At 45.5% G+C, this 12,770-nt stretch overlaps 1 long non-coding RNA gene across 1 annotated transcript; it reads right to left on the reverse strand.

The window, feature by feature from the left end:
- Positions 1–1,873: 1,873 nt before the first annotated feature.
- LOC120843372 lies at positions 1,874–5,903 on the reverse strand. The gene is made up of 4 exons (XR_005716157.2): positions 5,853–5,903; positions 2,802–2,952; positions 2,607–2,706; positions 1,874–2,082 (listed from the first exon to the last, which is right to left on the reverse strand). It is a non-coding gene; the product is annotated as an uncharacterized LOC120843372 (long non-coding RNA).
- Positions 5,904–12,770: the final 6,867 nt, after the last annotated feature.

Genomic DNA, 12,770 nt, shown 5'->3' on the forward strand with positions numbered 1-12,770 from the left:
CCGAGCGAGTGTCCAATGAAAATTAATCTGTGGGATCGTTGCGCTGCTTGAGAGAGAGAGAGAGAGAGGTCTTGCTAAAGAGGAAAAAACCAACGTTCGCCGTCGGCGCCGTCCCCGCCTTCATTCCTTTGCTTTCGTGACGGCGTTTCGTGAGGATCCCACGTACGAAGCTGGGATTGCTGAGCTAATGAACCTTTGTGTGGTAGTACGTCAGCAATGCAAGGTAGTACGTCAGCAATGCAAGAACCGTCAACATGACTCGGCTGACTGCTTTTGCGGCTGCATGTGAGCAGTACTTGAGTATCAGCAAGAAGCAGCGAAGGGCAATCTGCACGGTGTTGAGGTCTAGAAAGACGCTCGGCGAGTACGCCACCACTGTGCGACAGATGCACCAGGACCCCGACGGCCGGGACTTCTTCGAGTCCTTCCGTATGTCAAGAGCCAGCCCTGCTGGAAATGGGCGATGTGAAATGAGGCCAAAATTCACATTGAACCAATGTGCAACTGTAGGTCCAGACACATTGAGCAATATGCATTTATGAAACAAAAACCTATGTGCACCAATTGGTAATCCTTTAGGGAATTCACATTGGGCTGAATTGGTAATCCTTTAGGGAATTCACATTAGGCTGATTGCATTTATGAAACAAAAACCAATGAGCAGCAATTGGCAACAGGTACCCCAGTGCACATTGCATTGAGGGTATTTATGGGGCAAAAACCAATGAGCAGCAATTGGCAACAGGTGCTCCTGTGCACATTGGGTTGATGGTATTTATGGGGCAAAACCTAATGAGCGGCTATTGGCAACAGGCCCCCCTGTGCACATTGGATTGATGGTATTTATGGGGCGAAAACCAATAAGCGGCAATTGACGACAGGCACCCCTGTGCACATTGGGTTGATGGCGTTTAGGGGGCGAAAACCAATGAGCGGTAATTGACAACAGGTGCCCCGGTGGACATTGGTTTGATGGTACCCAGTCAACCAGCAACCGTCTATTAAACGTCCGAGAGATGTGTTGTTCGGACATTTAACATATCCAGTGGATATCTGCTACGATTCATCCAACATTGAAAGTATCTACTGTGCAGTGCAAAATGGTTCCCCAGAAAACGTACCACTAACGCAATCTGGTTGATGCAGCTGGACATTCAGGACCATTGTAGGATGTTCAGCCTGATCCTGTGGATGTACCATGTACATACCTCAGAAATATTACCTTTCCTGGTATAGGGACCAGCCCTATGCCAGGAGGGCAAGGAAGTGCCTAAGCAGCCTTCATTTTATGCTAGCATATAGCGTGTAAACTGTCCTACAGAAAAATTTAAATGGATAAGAGTCCAATTCTTTACAAAACAAGAGCTCAGAGGGCAGATTTGCTGTATGGCCCGTGCATGCTCTCAATGTATACCCAAATGGCGCCGCAGCAGACATTCTTTATATTGAAGTTTTTTTTTCACCATCAAGCTCAGAAGCTTTACCACAGGATCAATACAGACGACACTGACAAGGAAGGCGACACTACTGATGCTGACTCGCTTTAGTGAGGTGGACCTCGCCACATGCGAGAGAACTGAAATACTGGACACAAACATTGTCATAAGCTATGACGAACGGCCCTGAGGAATTGACTACTGAAGTCTAAGGCTTCAGTAGTCATATGCTCTAGTGACGAGGACACCAGAATTCCATGAGAGCTGTAGCACCGACTGCACGGCAAAAGATGCCGCTGCAGTCTTGCAGCGTAACTTTGAACGTGAGTAGCGCACTAAATTCCTGCTCAGCCTGTCAGGCATGCACATCCGTTCTGTAGAAAAAGTTGCAGTGCCAAACAAATCGCCATTAACCCTTTATTGTTACTGTTAGACAGACGAGCAGTGCTTGATGCTTTTAAAATAAGTATAATTTTTGAACAATGCTGCATAGACAGCACGAGGTTTTCAAAATAAAGTATACTTACTGAACAATGCAGGATACTTTGCTTAAAAAAAATGTCTGATAAACATAATAAAAAGCTCAGCACATTCAAGGCCCACTTAAGGCAGTTCACATCTCTCTCTCCTGTGGTGCAGAATGTTCCTGAAAAGCAACGAAAAAATGTTAGGTTAAAGATATGTGAGCAGTGGTTTACCATTCTTTGAAACAAAACTAATAAAACAGTGAAGTGACTCAAATATGCAAGAATTGGAACTGATGTAAATAAATCACAAGTATTTTATGCCTTGTTTTTAAAGCACATTCATGCTGGATGTGTGTACTGTATTGCCAACTTTTGTTTGTTAGTTTACATCAAATATCAGTGTTCTTAAAATTCGTTGTCTATGCATTCTTTTTAATCCATAATAAGGTACTATTACATAATGAAATTTTTCCTCTTAGAGAAACACTCCAAACAAAAATTTTTTTATTTAAAATTATTCAATACTGTTAACACCTGTAGTATTTGCTCTCAAATTAAACCAAAAAAGGTGTCACTGGCTTTAATATTTAAAGCATTCAAATACTCTTATAGAAATTATGCTTTGAAGAAATTGCACACCATACTTACTGTTCTAGAAAAGTTTGATTTTTGTGCTAACATCAGCTTAATAAGACCAGCTTACCATTTGAGATGACTGATGTCAGGCAGGTGCGTGGCGAAGTTAATCCGTGACCATGGTTTCTATCTTGAAGTCTTCACATTTATGGCAGCAGGCACTGCATCTGATAAAAGAAAGCAACAGAAGTATGACACCAACAATTCCATAAATCTGGTTCCATGTGAAGCGATCTGCACTACTGTTCCAGAGATTACTTACTTATGATGCACTCAGCAAGGTGAAGGTTCCTGAATGTCAACTTTCTCTTGCGTCCTTCCCACAAAAATTTTCGCCCCAACTGGTCAGTCAGCAACCGCCTCGTGATCTGTCTCGTACAGGAAGCATAACCAGATCCGCAGAGTTTGCTGAGCTGTCGAACATAAAAAAACATCCACATAGCAACCGCTTAGTGCAATCATAACTATTGATTGGATGTTTCTGTTTATTTTTAGTCAACCTTGGCAGGTGTTTATCGGCATCCATTTCTTCATTAAATGTGCTGCAAAAATATTCCAAAAGCCGGGAATCATAATGATAAAAAAAACTGCACCGACTTTACTCAACAAGATTAACAATTTAATCAAACGTTTCGTCTCCCATGTGGGAAACATCGTCGGTGAAACCTTGAAGCAGGAATGAGCGAAAGAAACTTCAACAGTCCTATTTAAGCAAGTCCGCATACACAATGAGGAGGGGGCCGCAGCTGGAGTTACAAGCTGATGAGTCATTTCGGATGAACCATGATTCTACGAACCTGCTTGGACCCCACCTTTGTTCACGCGCCAGAGTGGACGCATTCTCAAAGTCGAAACTGTGTCCCGTATTCCAACAATGGTCTACGAGTTCCGTCTTCGCTCTTGTCGCATGCGTGGCCTTTGCCATGTCCCTTTTGTGACTTTCATTTAGCTTTAAACAGCATTGAATCATCAATCCAATTCACACATGAAGTTGAACAGAACGGTGCAAAGCCTTTTCTGTATGTTAATGTGTTCCGAAATAGTACCGGTCGCTTATATACAACAGTGTACCGCAAAGCTATGATACAGGCAACCTCTTAAGCTTTAACTCGCATCATTCTGTCGAACATAAAAGGGCTGTCGTAAAAAACCTACTACACCGGCCCGAACGCATTTCTTCTAATCCTCAATTGCGCGCTTCTGAGAAAAAAGTCAAATTTGGGGGATTTACGTGCTAAACCAACGATGGGCATCTGGCACGCCCCAGCGGAGGACTGAGGATTAATTTAGACTACCTGGGGATCTTTTGACGTGCAACCGAAAGCTCGGTTACACGGAGCCTGCTCCGCAATAAGCCTCCGCCGCATGGGGATCCGTAGGCCAGCGCTCTCGCCTCGGAGCCACCGAGGCGGCTTGCACGCTTCTGAGGATGCTGTTATTGTTGACCTGCTGATGAAGCGGAATTATCCGAAACGTTTTATTGATAACACGCACAAACAGATGGGACAAAGAAGTCAGGATAATGGACAACTTAGGACAGGGCAAGCAACAATACCCTATTTGAGAGGTGCTTTTGAGTCCATTCGCAGGGCCCTTGCCCCTTTGAATAACCGCACAGCTTTCAAACCCCACCATAAACTATGTGACTTCATTTCTAAACCTAAAGATTACACCCCCCCAGAGTCCCAGTGCGGTGTTGTGTATAAAGTGAACTGTCTAGACTGTGACACATCCTATATTGGGGAGACAGGCTGAAAGCGCTGCACTCGCCTAAACAAACACAGCGAAGACGGAACTCGTAGACCATTGTTCGAATACGGGTCACAGTTTCGACTTTGAGAATGCGTCCACTCTGGCGTGTGAACAAAGGTGGGGTCCACGAAGGTTGGTGGAATCATGGTTCATCTGAAGTGACTCATCAGCTTGCAACTCCAACCGCGGCCCCCTCCCCCGATGTTTATGCGGACTTGCTTATGGCGAATTCGCGTGGTTCTTTCTGCGCGCTCTCGAGCGCGAGCGCGCTTAATCGGGTGGTTGAAAGAGAGTGCTGTGGCCAGATCGGGTGGTTCATTCGGAGGACGCCTCTCCCTCTCAGAGCGCTCTCTGGCACTCCGTCTGTAGCCGTCGGAGTGCGGAGCGGCGCAGGCGTCACGTGGTAGCTGGACGGGGATCACGTGGTTTTGTTGACGATGGCCGGCAGTGGTCTGTGGTGCTGTGCGGGGTCCGGCATGACGGTGATTGATGTGTGGTTCTACAAAGAGTGTGTGCATACGACGGTGCGAGGATTACAACGGACGGGACGACATTCGTTTGCGACCGTAACAGGAAAAGCCGACGTGCGAGCTGTTCCCAGTGCCTTCACAAGATCGTTCATCTCACGGCGGTGAATCCGCTAAGCCTAACCGACGACGAAACAGCTCGCAGAGCTCGCCGCTGTTTTACCGGATTTTGTAGTCGCTTCAAGAAATTTTTGAGGTTTGGTAAAAGTGCGTTCAAAGGTTTGTGTTGTAAAATAAAGGGAAAGCCGAATATAATGCACTGTGATTTGTGTCACATTGCGATGCTTGCACGATATTTCGCCGTGAGAAAAGTGCGGTTTGTTAACCATTTTATATTCGCCTGCTCAGTCGTACGCATGACCGCTATTGCAGCGCGTTCACTGTTGAAAACGCGATGAGTTGACAACTGTTTCCAAGCGCTGGCTTTCGTTCCGTTCTGCAAAAATCAATTCGCATACTGTTGTTTTTTTGTTTTGTTTTTTTTAGATGCCGATGAGTAAAACAATTCACGTCAAAACCGTTATTTCATCACGTTGCGAGCGTAAATTTTGCTGAATCGTCCACCGTACGCTGTAAGATGGTGTTGTTTTTAATGCATTCCCAATGTCCCGAAATTTAATTCCGTGACTGGTCTGAGAATGTCAGAGCGCTCTGAACCCAGCAGTTGTGATCGGCTGAAAAGGATCCCGAGTAGCTCTGGCGGCGAGGAGGGGGCGCTCTGCTGAATCGAGGTCAGAGGAGAGAGGCGACCACCCGAATTCACCATTAAATAAGATTGTTGAAGTTTTTTCGCTCATTCCTGCTTGAAGGTTTCACTGATGATGTTCCCCGCATGGGAGACGAAACGCTTGATTAAACTGTTAATCTTGTTGAGTAAAGTCAACGCAGGTTTTTTATCATTAAATTTGCTACTAATATTTATACCTGCTCTTATTGAGGCACTTCCGACATTTAAACTGAGAAATTTTGACGTCTTTATCTCAATATGGCGATTGGATTAAAGATTATACCACTGGGCACGGGCTTGGGCTTACCCGAAAGCCCAGGCCTGGGATGGGCTCGGACTTTTGACTGTGGGCCCGGGCCGGGCTCGGGCCAGCACATTGATTGGCCTGGTTCGGGCCAGCACGTTGATTGGCCTGGTTCGGGCTCGGGCCAGCTGTAATTGACCATGATGCTGACAGAGGCCATCGTAGAAATCGGCGTCTCGGTTATCTCTGCAACATCAACTCCAGAACCACTAGACAAGTACCCATGAACGTAGGCCCACCTTAAGATGGATGGATGGATGGATGGATGTTACTGGCTATACCCTTTGTAGCGGGTGGTAGCTTGCGCCACCTAGCCTAAGTCTAAGAAAGACAAACATTTGATTTGATTTCCCGCGCCCTTCTAAGCCAATTTTCTACCCCCTAACTATCACCAGGTAGTGTGGGATATCACCAGGATGACCTTTGGGGGATCGGGCAAAAAAACTAAAAACATCACCCCCCGCCTCTTCCCCCCGGCGAGGGAGTCGCCAATTTTCCTCTGGTCAGACCTTGTCGGCGTTACCCCCGCACCGGACCCACTGGGAGACAGGGTTGAGACTTTGGGCCGGAGCCACGCGGGAGGGAGTCCCAATTTTCCTCTGTCCCGCCTGTCCCCAGCTGTGCTAGTTAGTTCTGTATCATTCAATTTTCCCTAGATAATTTCCACCAATCTTCTAATCTCCTCTTTGTGACTGCAATCCTCTTCTCCTCCGTCCCTCCATCGTCGCCAGCAAACCCCAGGGCCCCGGCCAGATCTGTTACCCCTTCAGGGGTAACATGAGGTGAGCTTCGGGTTAATCCCAGTGGCGTGATGTTTTTGCTTGTGGTGATAAATAGCGGCAAACCAAAAATAAACGGACATTGAAGTGCTCTGTCAGGAATTAAAAATGGGGGACTCAAAAACATTAACGCTAAACAATCTCAACCTAATTGATCATGAGAAACACTTATCTCTCTCGAATAATAGCTGGGAAGCGCTAACATAGCGGCAATGAGGAAGTAAGGAAGCTTACAGGCCTAGTAAAAATTTATACACATACTGGGGAATGCCTGGCACATATTCAGGTATGAATACATGCTCAGATCTACAAAATATTTTAGGAGAAGATACAAACTGCAAATTAGTAGTCTTTCTTAGAAAACACATTGACGTATCTTAATCACAGTGCTAAAACCCATAAAAACACTTGATTACAATTATTTTAATAAAAAAAAGTTCTGAATATGTACATGACACCAGCAGTCATAACTTTGATTTAGTTCATCGCAAGCTATATTTCTCTGGAAGCAAACGAAGACAAACCTTTTAACTGTGCAGTGAACCAGAATTAATACAATACGACGAAGCAACGTTGTCTCAGGGTAAACGACGAAATGGTTAAAACACATAACCTTTACCTAGTTTCTGGGCATATGAAAACAAACACACGGCACCCCTATCAATGAAATTCCTTGTACTTGTGGCGGCATAACTAAAGAAAATCTCAAATTTAAAATACGTCTTATGAATTGCTTCGCAAGCGCGAAAATGAAATTACAATTACCTGTCTCATACAAGCTTCCTCCAGCCCTCCCGGGCAGTCACTCATCTCGTCGGAGGTACTAGCACCCGCTTAGCCCCCCATTCACACTGGAAGCGGATCCGCGTTCGCGAAGCGGTTGCGAAAGCGGTTGTATAAAGATCCAGTGCAATTGCACGCGCATTTGATGTCATCGTGTGCGCGTGCAATTGTACTGAATCCTTATACAACCGCGTTCGCAACCGCTTTGCGAACGCGGATCCGCTTCCAGTGTGAATGAGCCCTTACTCCCATTCACACTGGAAGCGGATCCGCGTTCGCGAAGCGGTTGCGAAAGCGGTTGTATAAAGATCCAGTGCAATTGCACGCGCATTTGATGTCATCGTGTGCGCGTGCAATTGTACTGGATCCTTATACAACCGCGTTCGCAACCGCTTTGCGAACGCGGATCCGCTTCCAGTGTGAATGAGCCCTTACTGTCACTGGGTTTCCGCGTCACTCTGCGATCCTGAAACAACCCGCGCCGAGATTTACTCCCAGATATTGTGCTTAAAGCTGCAATTTTTAACTTAAAGGAGATGGTCACTAGACTGGGCACAACGCGTGTGGAGACTAGAACTTACCAAACAACTTTAGGATCCGCGCCTTGAAGTCCGATTCCGTTTCGTCACAAGGCTTGACGGGCAGAAATTTGAGATGATATGTGGCTCATGGTCGTCCTCAAGACGTACGCTTGCATAATCGTTCGTAAAATTCCGGCCGCTCAACTGGTCTCGACTCTGCAACGTGCTTCAAGCGGTTAGACTTCCCGCGAACGTTGCTTCGGCAGCTTCGGTTCTTCTTCCACGCTTCCTTGTCATCCTTGTCCCAGTGTTGCCAACCTATTTTTCGAAAATACCCCACGGCAGCGCAGCGTCCAGAAAGCCCTACATTACCCTACGAATGTTTCGTATTACCCTACGTTTTACCCTACGAGGCAAATCTTTGTTCAAATAATACTGTTGCATGGATTATAATGATACAGGGTAATATTAATACAGTACAAAGCGACAGGGCACGCATGCACGCGCATACCTGCGTTATTCTAGAACACCATGCTTGCATCTTGCATGTGCGCTGTATAGCATCAGCACAACAGTGATGTAGCGAGCGCACAGACATCCCCAACCAACATGTTTAGTCGATTTGTCGTGAAATTAAAAACTGGGCCACGCGAAACCAGCACTCGCGGCGTCAGACAAGGCGGCTCATTACAAAAGGAAGCTAATCCGAACAGTATATTAGCTTCTTTGGTTGTACCGCCTAGGGATTCGTCAAACTAAGGTACTATTTCGACAAACCAGGCTTTCACACCAGGGGAGGATAGGAAACCGGTTTCTCCTCCGTATTCGCTAAAATGTCATTCGATGAAACGTCATTGTTTCGGCTTCGTTCGCTAAAATGTCGTTTGCTCAAGTGAACGCCTCCAGTCTCCGGGATGCACTGACTTGATCAAATGACGCTTTAGTGAACGCCCACGCTTCACCGAATGACACTTTAGCCAATAGTCGGACGCTGCGAAGCAGCGTTTTCGGGTGGCCAAATGGGTTTACAATTTTGTAATGAGCCGCCGCAGACTGTCGCCGCGAAACGGCCTAAGCGCAGCGCGGCCCCCGTTATTCGCTACAACGTCGATTCGCTCAAATGTCGCTGTTCGCTAAAACATCACTCGCTCAAGCGATATGGACCCGTCCTGGGTGGGCTCGGGATGGTTCCGCCTGCGGTGCCACGTGTTTCGCAGGTGTAACAAGGACCGCCGGATGGACCAGTCATCAGAAAAAAATTGGCGGGACCATTTCCACTGGGAAGATACCTCTTCTGGCTCCAAACTTCCTAGGCGCAACTCCACCTCCTCCCACCTCTCCCACTTGCTCTAGCTCTCCAATAGTCTCCAACTTAGGGAGCATTCATACTCCAACTTGGTGTGTGGTGCTCTCAGTTAGCACGTCTTGCAACTTGGATTCTTTCGTTTTGCATGATGTTGTGGTGTGGCAGCACACGGGTTGTAAAGCTACGCAAAACTTGCGCGGCTATTTTTTTTTTTTTTTTCGTTATGTTTGCCGTTGAAGAAGCAACGTCTGAAAATACCCTACTTTTGGCGGGGAAATGGCCGGACGGCCCTACAGCCCTACAATATACCATAAATGCCTAAAATACCCTACAAGTAGGGTAATTACCCTACAGTTGGCAACACTGCCTTGTCCTCCGGCCGGACCGTTCGGTTTATCACGTCGGACCACTTCCTGACGCAGGGGATGTATCACGTGACTATAATACTTCGTATTTTAACTCTTGTTTTTGTTTGCTGAAGTAAACGAATACTTAAAAAATTTACTTATTGACCTTAATTTAGCAAAACATTTGCATAAATTGCACTTTGAAAACTTATTTTGGTTTTATATGTCATGCGGGCTATGCATGCGGGTCACCCCACTGTTCACTCTATTGACTCCAGCTCACTCTATATTGTCACGTGGTGTAACCCGCAAGCCCGCAAGTGTGACTGATGCACTTAAGAAAATAATAAGCGTTTCTAAAAATTATGGTATTACTTAATTGTCAAATGTAAATACTGAATATATATTAAACTTATAGCGGAGTAATTTTTATTTATCATTTTAATTAGAAAATTGCATTTGCTGCGGGACGACGTCGGTGCGAATTTTAAAATTTGGATTTGAGACACGTAGGGTGTCGCGCTGTGCGACCATGAACCCAAACAAAAAAATATACTTGGAGCCACTAAGTATACCCAGCTTGCCAAGGACAACAGTCCTGAGACGAAGTTGTGTCCTGAAAAATGCTACAACAGGCCAGGGACCAGAACCGACGTCTCCGACAGCAGTACTGTAAGCTCGGTTGTCTCGGAACACGGTGAGACAAAAACGCCCCGTGAACTAAGTAGTACCAATGAAACCAGAAGCGGTCACAGTACTGGGCCAGTTAGTGAAGACACAAGTGATAAAATTGTGAAAGTGACGGGAGATTTGAAGACCAATTTCCTGTCCAAGTTTCCGAAAAGGCTACTGCCAAAGACGAATGTAACGAGTCTGACGTACCCTGTTTCGGCTGGCCTTCATTTTAATTGGACGCAAAATGAAGGGCTTTTGAATCTCGAAAACTTCATTGCTGGAGTGTACACTCTTCCCGGCATCAAGGAAAACTACAACATTGGGAAGCCAGAAGCCAAACTAAAGGCCCAAACTGCCAACAAGCGCGTAAAATGCCTTTCAAAAAGGAACTTCCTTGCTCAGCTACAAAGTGGAAAGCGCTGCCTGACACTTACTGTGCATGAAACAAGGTGCAATCATAATTTCGGGAAGGTCATCCTTATTTCGTGTGTGTGTGTGTGTGTGTGCGCGCATTTTATGTGCTTTTTTTTTAATGACTTCTATGGTGTTAATAATTATTGGATGTTATTCGGCACTACCGGCTTTTCTTTTCTGTTAATAAAAAGCATGCCCACGATAGAATGTGCACGTAATCTGCCGCCCCAGAACGAGCGCGTAGCCTCTGCTAGGGCTCAAACAGGATACGTTCACATGGCAAAATGGAAGCCTGAAGTATCGCCTTTTTTCGCCAACTCCGCCAAAGTTTTAAAGTCCCGACGTCGGAAGTCTGAGAGCTTTGGACCAATCGTGAAAGATGATAATAGGATTTTTGAGTCAGTGTTATTCTGTTTTTGACCCGGTTTTACTCTGATTTGCTCGGTTCTGGAACGAAATTTATACAAAAACGAGAACGTTCCACTCCGAAACCAGGTAAAACTGAATAAAACGGAGCAAAGTCTAATGTGAATACATAATCCAGTTGGTGCAATCGTTTACGCTATTACTGTTACTGAGACATTACTGTTACTGAGACAGAATACACCGCTAAAACTGCAGAGTTCCGATGATACCTGAATTTCGTGGTTTGCCTATATATAATTATTCATGAATCTTGTGCATACTATGTGCACACACAATGTTCCCGTTCCCCATAGTCTTTTCTTTATGTTTTACTGGCAGCCGCATGTTTTATAATACGAAGGAGGACAGTACGTAATCAGGAAATTCTAAAACACGTGACAAAAAACAGTTCATATTCACTTTATTAGTGTTTTATTTAATTTATTTAATGTTTTATTTAATTAGTGTCTACATGGCCCAACCCAAGTTATATAGCTAAAAAAAGATGTTTATTTGACAGAGGGGAACCCATCGGGCACGCACATATCTGCACAGGGGGGGGGGGGGGGGGGAACCATGGGCCCCCCCCCCCTCCTCCCAAACCTTTCATTTGGTGGGGCCTCCTTTCCCCCCTCCCCCTCATACAGTATTTTGTCATGGGCGAATCAAAATCCTGGCTGCGTGCCTGCCATCGGGTATATTTGCGGCAAAAATTATTTTCCTGTGCTCAAAACATAAAACTTTAGTATATAACAACTCTAATTTCTCCACTAAGCATACTGTTTAACCTGATAGATGCCCACTTAGTAGATTTTATGTTCTGTATTCCCAGTCGACCATTAAAAGTTCTCGATCCGAAATGCATTCCATTTCACCAATGAAGCTTTCAGTTTAACCAGTACAACTTGTTATTGATCCTATTGAAGGACCAATAGGCACTTGTATTCCGGACCAGAAAACATTCGTGTTGTTCCCATAGAAGTTTCTACTTATCCCATAGAAGTTCCTGCTTGTCCCACAGAAGTTCCTAATGGTACAAGAGAAGCCTGTATTAATACGATATAACTTGTTATCGGCCCAGTAGAAATGCCCATCGGTACGATGAAATCCTATTGATCGCATAAGAATCTCTATCGGTCCCATAGAAAATTTTTGCAAGGGTGTGCTAATTTGGCGATTGAGCATTGTCACTGCCATACTGCACCGAGTTCACTTCTCTGCAGTGCATGGCTCTTTGCTATCCCCCGTACAATGGCTCTGCCACATAGCGCCACTGGCTGCAATGAGCGGTAATGAGCAAACTGAGTGTCGTGCACATTGACACAATTGGCATCATGGCGCTTGCCCCCTAAAGTTGACTTTCCCTCAACCGATTCTTTGGCCTTCCCCCGTGCTGCGGCTTCTCTGCAGCATTTCCAGTTGCACCAATGTGCAAAACATCGGATTTTCTCATCGGCGCCAATTGCACATTCATGCTCATAGGCTTTGGCTATGCATTTCAATTGGAACAGGCCTGCCATTTCCAGCAGGGAGGTAAGTTATGCTAGCTTTTATTTTGTATGTTTAGTATATTTTTCATCATATGTACCACCGCATAAATATTAACGTGAAGCGTGCACCATCTCAGTGAAATAAGGCACTGTACTTTCGCGAGACGGCAAATTCACAAGGTTTATACGTCTAAATGCCTG

This window comes from Ixodes scapularis, unplaced genomic scaffold (assembly GCF_016920785.2).
Source record: "Ixodes scapularis isolate PalLabHiFi unplaced genomic scaffold, ASM1692078v2 PGA_scaffold5__190_contigs__length_132052651, whole genome shotgun sequence".
NCBI lineage: Eukaryota > Metazoa > Arthropoda > Arachnida > Ixodida > Ixodidae > Ixodes > Ixodes scapularis.